The sequence below is a fragment of the Gymnogyps californianus genome, chromosome 19 (assembly GCF_018139145.2).
Source record: "Gymnogyps californianus isolate 813 chromosome 19, ASM1813914v2, whole genome shotgun sequence".
Classification (NCBI taxonomy): domain Eukaryota; kingdom Metazoa; phylum Chordata; class Aves; order Accipitriformes; family Cathartidae; genus Gymnogyps; species Gymnogyps californianus.
This window is the reverse complement of record NC_059489.1, coordinates 9,137,970-9,149,175: the sequence shown is the minus strand read 5'-3', so window position 1 is coordinate 9,149,175 and position 11,206 is coordinate 9,137,970. Positions and strand designations below refer to the sequence as shown.

Below are 11,206 nucleotides of genomic sequence, written 5' to 3'. Positions count from 1 at the left end.
CCCCATGTGAGACTCCGGGTCCCCCCGTGGCTCCGTGGTGGTTTGGGGTTTTTGGTTTTTTTTTTTTTTTCCTTTTTTTGAAGGGGGGATCCATCTTAAAACTATTTTCTGGGTCCTAGTTTCTCTTTTTAATTTGCACTTTTTAAAAAACCCTCAGATGCTCCTCCATGTGGACTGAGAACCCATCAAGACACACACACGAGAACTCATCCCGATCAACTCCAAATCCTGGCTTTCCTGGGTTTTGCTGCAACACATAAAAGCAAACTTGTATTTAAGACACACTCGTGCAAAAATTTAGCTGGGGACTTTTAAGGTGTATTTTGTCTTGGTTTCTTGGTCTTGGTTTTTTTTTTTTTTTTTTTTTGCTTCACTGGAAATCAAAAGCTTGTTTTGGAATTGGACCTGCTTTTGCTGCACTTCTCCTCTGGGCTGGATAACACTGAAGCTCTTTGCTTTTCTACTTGGATAGTGTTTTCCTGTTGATCTGTTGGTTTTTTTCTTCTCCTGTGTGGCAGACTTTTTTTTTTTTTTGAGGGGGGTAAGCAAACGACAACAAAAAAAAAAACCTTAATTTTTTTGGCCGTGTGAGATTTTTTCGTATTCAGATTCGTGAAATTACGGGTACACTTACAAAACAAACAAAAAAAGAAGCATTAAAATAAGAAAGGAACACGTCAGAAAGACCCCTACACGGTAGACAAAATACTCACTTGTTCCCTTACAGCAAGACTGAATCGAAAGCTGCCAAAGAGCCCCATAAAGAAAAGACTAAAAGGTAAGAAGGGGTAATAGCCTCTCTTAATCTGGGCATGGTACAAGTTAGCAGTGGAAGAGACCTGCTAAGCCAGTGCATACCTCCTTTTCTCACAAGTCTAAACCAGATTTTTTTTTTTGATTACTGCTTATTAGTCAGTGAAGCAAGTAACACCCCAAAACATTTCAAAATCCATTTATTTTTATCAGATATCTTTTTTTGCTTTAAACAACTTGCGGAAATGTTTTTTTACATGATAGAATTAATTATTTTTTCTATGTACCTTTTCCCAGTTCAAATAGCTGTTGTGTGTAAAATAGCAAACAGAAGTGCCATTTGTGAGTACGTTGTGCCACTTGGACGTTAAGACCGCTTCTGTTGCAGACACGACCGTGTTTGCACTTGCTTTGTAATTTACACGTGTGAAAATGACTGCAGAGCGTGTTGGAAAGGATCCTAAGTCTGGAAAATGAGTGGTGTGGGTATGGTCAGCAGCGCTGCTCTGGTGGGTGAGCAGATGAGGCTCCAGCTTTGTCCTTCATGGCTGCTTTCTGTTAAAAGTTAAGATCTCTAGATCCGGTTTTTTTCCCCTCTCCCTCCACGTAATGAGATTATGGGGATCTACTGTAATTTTCTCCTGAGTATTCAGAGAGATCTTCGTCTAAACCTGCAGTGTCGTCCAGGGGGAGAGAGAATATTAAACAGAATTTATGCTTTTAACTGCGACGCTGAAGGGGAAGAAAATGGGGAGGGCTCAGTTGTTAACCTGAGAAATCTTGAAACGCTGGAAGTTTATTAATTGTTTGAATCTTCTTTGTTTGTATCACAAGTTTGTGTCAAAGGTTAATCTTCTTAATATGTAATTAGTTGAAGGTCCAATTATGGGATTTATTGAACTCAATTGTCTTTTTTTTCCCCCTCCTCTTTTTCCATTAAATATAATACTGCTAGTCTTACTTGGTGGCTACTTTATTTTCTGCTACAACTCGAGTGTGTCTGTGGGAAGATATTCATTCAATTAATGTAACAGCCAGTTTAAATTTAGAAATAATCTTTAGTACGTCATAGCCGTGTCTGCTGCATATTTTTCCTCTCCTATGCATGTGTATGTATCTGACGCACTTACGCTAATTTATATACTGAAATTTGCTCTGGACGTTAGGCCAGTTAAGATAATTAAAAATCCAGTAAATCCCGCTGTTAGTGGGCTGCTTGACGATGCAGAGCTTTAAATCAGGTGGATGTCGGTAGTGCTCCGTGGACCTGCGGACAATGCAAGTGTAGAGGAGCAGAACATCTGCACTGCTGTTGGGTATGACTTCGGAAGAAAGTAGTGTCTTTAAAATCTTGCCCTGATTACATACGGTGGGTGGGTGTTTCGGATTCACCTACGACTGAGAATTAAAATGCAGTTTCCTATCGGATAGTACTTTTTTTTATCGTTTCAAGAAAGTAGTGGGAAGGTGCACACTGATTCTCACTGCTTCCCCCCTATGTTTTCCAAGGAAGTAGTAGGTGATTTGCAGCGGGTGCAACCTGTGCTTAGCAAACCACATAGTTTGCCATAATTGCGGTTCCTCAAATTCAGAAAGCCCTCGGTTATCTGTCTGGCTGCTTCACTGTGTTACTTGTGAACTCAAAATGGTGTGCTGAGGAACCTGCCCCCGGATGCACTGTTATTTCTGCTCCGGCTTCTGGAATTATTTCCAGAACGTTAAAGCATCAATGTCAGACTTGTATACAACTAGTGAGAAAAACTGCTTTAGCCTGTGGGAGGCTTGTTCTTTAATTTGTAGGACTAAGGTTGCTTTTTGGGGGTGAGATTACAGAGGCGGTGTTATGCACGGGTATTGGGTAACCTTGCTGCTTCAGAATCTGTGACTACTGAGTCTATGAAGAAGGCTATAGTAAAGCAGATTAATTTGAACTTTTTTTAGTGGACATGACTGTTTAAGGGCACTAGCAGTAGCGTAATAATGCCTTGCGTTGCTTTGTCCTTATCTTGAAAGGAGAATGTATCTTTTCCGACGTGAAGTTATCTGACTGGCACATAGCTTGTGAAGTGAGAAAGGTCTGGTTCAGCCCTTGGTGCAGAGGTGCTGCCCTGAGGAAAACTGCTGGAGCCTGGGAGCAGGACCTGTGTCAGGGCAAGAGTGATGCATATTAATAGGGGCTGTATTTTAGGCAATAATCTGTACTTTTGACTAAAGGCTTTGTTTCTAGTAATGAAAAAAACAGGGCAGACTAACCTGTTTTTATTTAGAGCTCTTCTGGATTGCAGTATAAAATACTTAGGATTTATTCATGTTTCTGTTCTCTGTATGTGTGGAATCTCATATTGACAAATTCAAGTATCGGTATGCATCAGACTAAAAGCTGACTTGAACCGAGTAGTGTATTATATACGGTTGGTTCATGTATGCTGTTACATCTGTTACAATACATGGATTATTTTGTAATTAGGCTGTCATTGATGCAGGGCGTTATTCCCACTTACTAGGAATGTACTTGTGGGGAGCCTTGGTCTGTGCCATTTCTGTGCTAGTACAAAGCATAGTGGAATTTACTCTGGGATCCTGCCCTGGGGTCTTGATTCGGTGTTAAGAAGCATTTGGTAATGTAAAGGTTCACCCTGTTGACCTGGCGTCTTTCAAAATCTGCCTCTGATCACCTGCGAATGGGATGAGGTTTACCTCATCTGCTGTTGCAAAGCCTGCTGAAGCTTGCTGGGATGAATGAAAAATCCACCTCTCTGGCTTAATTTCTTTTTTTCCGGGGTTTGTCTTTCCTATTGAAATAACAAGCTATGCTTTTGGTGACTTTTGTGATCTTTCGCTGACGTTTAAGGCAAGGAAGGTAATTCTATCCTTTTCTGTTTGAAAGAGCTTTTTAAGACTTGGAAAAATAATAGGATGACATTTCCTTAATATGAGAAATAACATAATTGGGCACAAGAGTACTTTTAACCTGAAGATTCTTTGTTGAAGTTCTCAAAGCTCCCAAGTTCCATACCTCGCCGAGCTGGAGTAACAATAAAACAGTGTAAAGTTAAAGGTTTTGTCAAGCAGGGGCTATTGTGTCTTGAGGCAAACTGTTGCTGAATGGCAGCCTTATAGAAAGTATCGCTTTAAATTAGTCTAGAAATAAAACCTCGTATTTTTCTGTTTTTCTTTCACTTCATTCAGAAAGGCCAGGAAATTTTATTCATGTAAGAGATTTACTGCCTGCTGTTAACTTGAAATGACCCTACGTTTTTACAATCCATTCACATACTATATGCGATGTAGACACCTTTTCTCTTTCGTGTTAAGTTTGTTGTTAAAAGCCCAACAGCAGCGTTTACTTTCAGTTTTGGTTGTTAAGACTTAACCAAGACTGGTGTATGTGGGAAGGGGTAATATGTTAACTTAGCAGCTGGCCTTGCCGAGATAAACATGCGCTTTTCCAAATGCTGTCATCTGGCCCCTTTCCAAAACAAGCTGAAGGAGGAGGTCAGGGGTGGAGCCATCCTTTGCTTGAGTAAAAAGGGGCTTTCATTTGGAAAGAATTGCTAGATAGTATTGATTACGAGAACTGCAGATTTAAAAATAAAATGGCCAAACATTTCCTAAGTAAACAAAATAGTCTCTGTTGATTAGTTGTATCTCAACGCCTGTTACTGTGCTGCTTCTCTTTGAAGGTACAGCAACTTAAATGTAGAACACATATTGCTTTTTAAAAAAATCAGTGTTTTATGTAAGACTTTGAACATGAGAACTGATGAAAAATTTATCATCTTTGGTTACACTAGAGATGTGCAACACAAAAGTGCTATTGTTTTAATTGTTTGAAATTCAGATTACAAGATAATGGTAATACCATTAGAAGGTCTCCCTTTGGCCTAGACGCTGCAGGTAGGAGCCTGTCGATCCTTTAGTATTAAAGATGAATGATAAGGAAACCTCTTAAATGCCTGTGACGCTGCAGTCTGGCCAATTTAGGATCAGCTGATGCCTTCTAGTGATAATGGCTTGAGGTTTTCGGCTGTATTATGAAGATATCAGCCAGGGCAAATAGTATTTAGAAAAGAAGTATACTTTATTGAATGGGGAGATGATCTAGAAGTGACAGTAAATTGCATTACTGAATGATCTATGCGTTCTGCACAGTCTCTTCACTGGTAAATGCTAGTGGTAAAATGAAAGATGGTTATTCTTAATGTATGAAAGGAGAGGAACTGAAGTATTATTTGATCTTCCTTTAGGAATCTGAGCTATTTATGAAAATTGTCTACCAAAAGCATGGCTTAGTTTAACGTCTTAATTACCACATGTAGATATGCTTATTTTATCATTACTTAATCATTATTAACTTCACTGTGGATTCCCATACACAGTTATACCTGTTTTCTGAAACTTTATTTGTGCACCTTCCTACCTTGTCACTAATATGTTTTAAAATCTCCCACACAAGATAAGAATGTCTGAATTTGATCATAATAACAAACTGTCCGTTCTTGCACAGAATAGTTAACAGTGCTCTTTAAGATTGTATCAAAGATTGTATCACTTGTGGAAAATGCAGCAGTACTTTATGCGCCTGATTCTTTTGTCTTTTTTTAAATGTAACATATCTCTCTCTTCATCCCAATAAAAAGGCTTCTTTCACTGAAGACATCTGTGAAATAACTAGCTGTTCTTAAGTCTCATGGTTCGGGGTACCAAGCATCAAAATCTGAGTTAGTTTTGGTCTTAGCCCTGGATGTGAATCAGCACTGTAATTTTTCAGTGTTGAGGTCTTGAATGTAGTTGTAATTCAAGCTCATAAAATATTAGAAGCTTTGACGGTAGTGAGGTCTGCTTTCTGGAGCTCTGTGGGTTTACAGCCAAGGATGGCTTGAGAGCAAGAACAGTTATCTGTGCTGCAGCAGTGATGTTTTATGGCTGGATGCCCAGATTGTCTAGCTTTGCACACAGCTTTATAGTTTGCCTTTGAGGGCTATGGAGGTGGAAGTCATTTGTAATAAACAGCTATCTGCAGCTTGCTTTTTCTGTGTTTTGAAATGTACATCCATTTAAAAAATTGCGAACTAGATGCACATTTACTTAGATTTCAATCAGGAAATTCTATGTTTTAGAAGGTCGCTTATGAGAAATGTTAACACTTGCTTATTGCTTTGTATTAAAAATAGCTAATATTTATCCCTTGGCTGTTAGGACTTTTTTAGCAGTAAGCTCTGAATTGCTAGAGAATGAGATTTTTTTAATTTTTTTTTTATTTGAGAGAAAAATCGACTTGTCAAATCGATTGGCATCCTTTGTGGTAATTAAGCCCCAGAGAAAAATATGTTTATAGGTCTCAAAATAGTTATCATGCAACTACCAGCTATAGGCTCATTTAGGAAAAGTAACACCCACCCCCCTTCCACCTCAAGGAAAAAAAAACCACCCTGGGCTATGAAGTGTTTAGTGTCTGCCCATGGGCATTTTCCTGAGGCAGATCCATTCTTCCCCCCCCCGCCCCCCCCAGCTTCTTGTTAATGGGGTCTATGCATGTTTTCCCCGTGATGACTTTCTGAAGGGGTAGTGCCTTTGTTATGATCTTGGTCAAGAACAATCTCCTAGAATGGCATATTTGTTTTTTCTTGGATGTGCTGTTTTCCTTCCTATTCCTTTTTTCCCTTCCTGTGTTCTGTCTGTACGCTGTCTGCTTGAAGTTTACAGTTTTCTCTCTCGTACTGTATTTGCAAGACTTCCCGATGAGCAGTGGAAGAGCTTTTTGTTTTGTTTGAGGGATACAGAGTACTCACAGTGGCTTGGATACCATTCTGGGTGGCCAGTATGTACACATATCGATTGTTAGCTCAAACTGACTTCTGCCAAGTCTATTTTAAGCTCAGCCAGATATCTATGTTGTGTCAGTCTGCTTTTCAGTTGTACTCTAGTCTTGGACTCTCAGGTCTTTTAGTTCTTCAGAATTCCAAAATGTTTTCATGGCTGATGCTAACGTCATTGGTGCTGACAATGGAGATGCTTGTTTTTAAACAGTAGCTGGTTACTGGTAAACAAGAGCATCAGCCCAGTGCTTTAACACAAACCATTCTAGAAAAAAGCAGCAGTTCAGTGAGAATGCAAAAAAAAAAAAAAAAATCAACTGTACAGATGCATAATGTGCTGACTGCCATTTTACTGTATTTTCTTACAAGGTCATTAATAGAAGACCATAGAAGGTGGTCTTTGGCATTGCTTGTAATATTTTTGCGTGAACTCAATGTATGTTCGTAATAGCCTTGAAGATGATATTTCATATGAAATGTGAAGTTGAAAACTTCGCTAGCACTGCAGGCATAGCCTAATGGCGTGTGTGTGAATCAAGTAAGACTCTTTACACAGTGTATTACCAAAGCCAGTCTGGAGTAGGATTCCTCATTATCCCTCTGCTAACATTATTCTTTCTATCTGCAGGTCTCAACTTAACATAGGAGAATTGCTTCCAATGTTTGTGCTGTCTGAATTTTTTCCACATTTTCAGCTTTGAAATGGGGGCTCCACTTGAAAGTTTGTCTCTTACTCCCTGGCTATGTAATGAAAGATGTTACATCTCTGCAAATCTAATAATTCTTGTCTCTTTATGGTGTCATGGCTGTAATGCACACAGTATTGTACCTCATTCTTGTTTTGTGATGCTGCAAAAAATTGCTGTTAGTTAAAAATAACCTATTGGCATATGAGTGCTGATCACATCTGTTCATAACATACCTCTTCATTTTCCCGCTTATGAAACTATTTGGTTTCTCTTTGCATAATATTAGCTGATGTAAACTATAAAGAGGTATATGGTTTTTTTTCAGCCTTTAAAAAATAAATTAATATGGAAAATGCAGCATCTTCTGATAAGGAAGGAGGTGAGCCTGGTGGTAGCAATCTAAATGCTATTTAATATTTTCTAGTATGATCGTCATAAAATATAGCTGTCGGATCCAGGTGTGGAACTAAATTTGGTCTGTCACAGCAATAGAATTGCTGCTGTTGAGGAGGAGAGTCTCTGTATAAATAGCACTGTTTCAGGTGAAAGATGTTGTTATACGGGACTTACTGGAGCTTGGTGAATGTGTAACTTTTACTATTTCTGTTCTTCTAATCAAGTTTTTGGAAGTCCTTCACTTGAAAAGAACGATCGAAGTTAAGTAAGTCTGGGCGCCAACAGTACTTTATCTAGTGATGTCAGTCTTTATACTGTACTACCACACTTACACGTAAGAATTGAATAAAGCAATGGTGGTGTTATTGAATGGATGCTTACATAATGATTTGCTTAAAAAAGACCCTCAACTTGAATTTTTTTCTTGCATTTGTGAAGGTGAAATGTTCTTCACAAATTTCTAGGTGAAATATTGCAGTGACAACAAAACCCCATGCTTTTGAAGCAAATAACCCAGACTGATAGATATCATCTGTTTTATCTGGATGATATTGCAACACTGTAATAGTCCAACTGCATTGAAACTGTGATTCCCCTCCACCCCCATCTGTCTCTCATCCCTCTATCAGATTCCAGACAAGCAAGAGCTGATCTTTCTGGAATTCTGTCTGCATCTACTGATCAGATAACATACTTGGAGACATGTTGGATATATTTCTGAGAATATTTGCTCCCCTGGGCATTTCATGGACTAACTGAAGACATAAAATAGTTATTACTAAAATCATAATTGACTGCAAATTGATTTCCAAAGTGGTATTTGCTGCAACTGGTTTTCCTGTCCTGGAAGATCATTTATCCTTTCCCCATCTCTCCCCCTACCCTGTCTCTCCTCCCCCCCCATCTTAGCTATTCATTTGCTAAGTTGAAAAATGGATGGTGGCCCATTCTGATGATGGCTCTGATATTCTAATTTATTATTGGCAGAAATGGGCGTCCAGATGCTTTTACTATGGAAAGTGAAATGGAGGAACAGAGAACTTTGAAACTTGGTGAACTTAATGGAAATAAGGATTACCTTTGCAGCAATGCAGAGTTAATCTTTTAAACTCTGGTAGATTTGTGGAGGGAAAGGTGCTAGCTTGGACATTTCTGTTTCCTTAATTTTGGACGACAGAATAAGTCTTTTCTGAATTTTGTGGATTCAGTTTCCAGCCTAAAGATAGGTACAGAGTAATGTAAGCGTTTCTTATCTCACTTGAGTTATGTTGCTATATTAATTTTCAAAACAACATTGCAACTGACGATGCAGTGGAACAAAAACTACATCGCTTCAAAATGTATTATCTTTAAGTTGAATGAAATGATCATGGCGGGCAGTGTTTTGAGTTTTGTAGTTAGACACTAAGAATGTATAAAAAGTGCACAAAACAATTAAGTAGATTTTCTTAATTTGTGTTTAAACTTTCACATGTTTGCAGTGCCCAACTTTTAGTACAGTTTATTAGTCTATAGTATGTTTTGTCTTCCTTGACTCGGATCAAATTTGGAGTTAACCTCCTGCAGAGAGTTCCAGGACCCCTGACATTTTATTGTGACTCTTGATTAGCTCACCAGGGTTCCTGCTAAGAATTCTTCTTTCATTCATTTGATAATTTGAATTCCCTATTCACAGTGCCTTTAAATAGAATGGTATTTGGAAAACTTGAAGACAACAACTTGAATGTTCAATGAGCTCACCCAGCAAATTTAAAAATGCAGAAGAAGGAAATTATGGGTTTCGTGTATTCTGAAATCTTTTAAAAGAAGAAACATGTTACAAAAACATAAGTCTCCATCTTCCCTTTAAATTTATTTCCCTTCTGGTTTCTGCAACAAGGAGTTCTAGTGACATCTGTTTTCCCTTTTTCATCTTACCTTGCCTTGTTATGTCAGGAGCCGTGCATTCACCTAACTTATGTCTGTATCTGGGAGCAAGTATAGTAAGGTGGTATATGCCCATATAGTGGAACTTCGGCTTTCCAAGGCAGCATGTGTGCAGTGTAGAGAGCATCTTGTTCTTTACACCCAGTGTACCCTAGCCTCGCTTATGCGCACCTCATAGATACCTTATTTCATTCACCCACTTCTACTGTGCATCCCCTTACTGTTGCTGGTGATGCTGGCCGGGCTTGTACCGTGGAGTACTGTTCTGAGCTCTACAGCATGAGGAATAGTGTCATTATTTTTCTTCTAACTCTACATCTTGGGACACATACTCCCTGTGAGGCCACTGTCCTTTTACTCCCCCATTCAGGTCTCTCTCCGTGAGCCTCCCACAGTTGGGGCTGCAGCAGTGTCCTGTACCTCCCTGCTGCTTGTGCGTTCTGAGGTGGCTGGAGATCTCGGTAGCGAGACGGCAGAGGCCCGTTCCCTGTATAGGATGCCGTCTTCCTAGAGGCTGGTTTCTGCAGGCGTCTGCCACACATCTGTGAAACAACTTTAATATCATAGGAAAACTCAGGCTGGAAGGGACCTCAGGAGGTCATCTCAGATAGGCAGGTCTGTATTTAAGTCAAGTGACGTGTGCATGTCTGGTAACGTGTCTGCTGCTACTCGCTATGTTGCTGGCACGTGTTGGTGTTATTCTTAGATTTGTCTGGTACAGTTTCCCTGCCTGTGGGTAGGGGCGAGGGAAGTGCATATGCATTTTTCTACTGTGCCTGTGGCAGGAACTCTACCTAAAGGAGAGGTATTTCTTCCAGACCTCACCTTCCCGGGCCTTTTTAATCACACTGGAACCACTCATGAATGTAGCAATGGATGCACGTGACTATGGCTGCTGTAAGCTGGGTGTCTTTTGTGGAAGATGTGTTGGCACCACCTTTTCCCCAGAATAAGCACAAGAGCGGCATCATAAACATACTTGTCTTCAGCATAAATTCTGCTGCCTACTTTTTGATCCTGTAGGTCGTGTTGTCTAGTTTGACCTGTGTGATAGTACCAGCCTGGTCTTCAGCTCCTGCAATAAGCGGCTGGAATATGCTTTCACCTGCTGATAACAAAGTGATTGCGCTCACAAATAGTTAAGTGCTGGCATGTGACTGTGATGGAAGGGGGGAAAGGAGGACTAGGGTTGTTGGAAACGCCTACAGGCAAAATGGTACATCATTTTAGTTATGCAAACTTGCTTTTCATTTTTTTTAACAAAGCAGCACAAAGGTTTAGCTGTGCTTGCTTGAACGGTGTGAAGGTATGCTACACAGAAGCAGTGTTCCTAGCTGTCTGTCCTGCAGCACGCGTTGTCCTTCCTGACCCTGTTGCTGTCGGACAGGTGACACGCTGACTGGCTCCTCCAGCCTCCGTCCCTGGGAGCGGTCAGCTCTCACAGGGAGCCCGGGGGCTGCGGGGCATGGCAAAACATCCTGTGGAGCTGTTGCTCCTGTTCCTATTTCCTGGCCTCCTACTTTGCAGGATCCCTGTGCAGCTGCCCCAGGAAGCAGTGCTCCTCTGACATGTTCTTCAAGTCCAGCTATATAATTTGAGCCAGAAACTTGTCCATAGGTTGCT

At 40.1% G+C, this 11,206-nt stretch overlaps 1 protein-coding gene across 1 annotated transcript in view; it reads left to right on the top strand.

The window, feature by feature from the left end:
* The first annotated feature begins 528 nt into the window (after positions 1-528).
* Positions 529-11,206, top strand: part of TNRC6C (trinucleotide repeat containing adaptor 6C) — a 108,970-nt gene continuing 98,292 nt past the window's right edge. The window contains exon 1 of the mRNA XM_050908215.1: positions 529-778. The gene's annotated coding sequence lies outside the window, so the exon portion shown is untranslated. The remainder of the gene's footprint in view (positions 779-11,206) is intronic.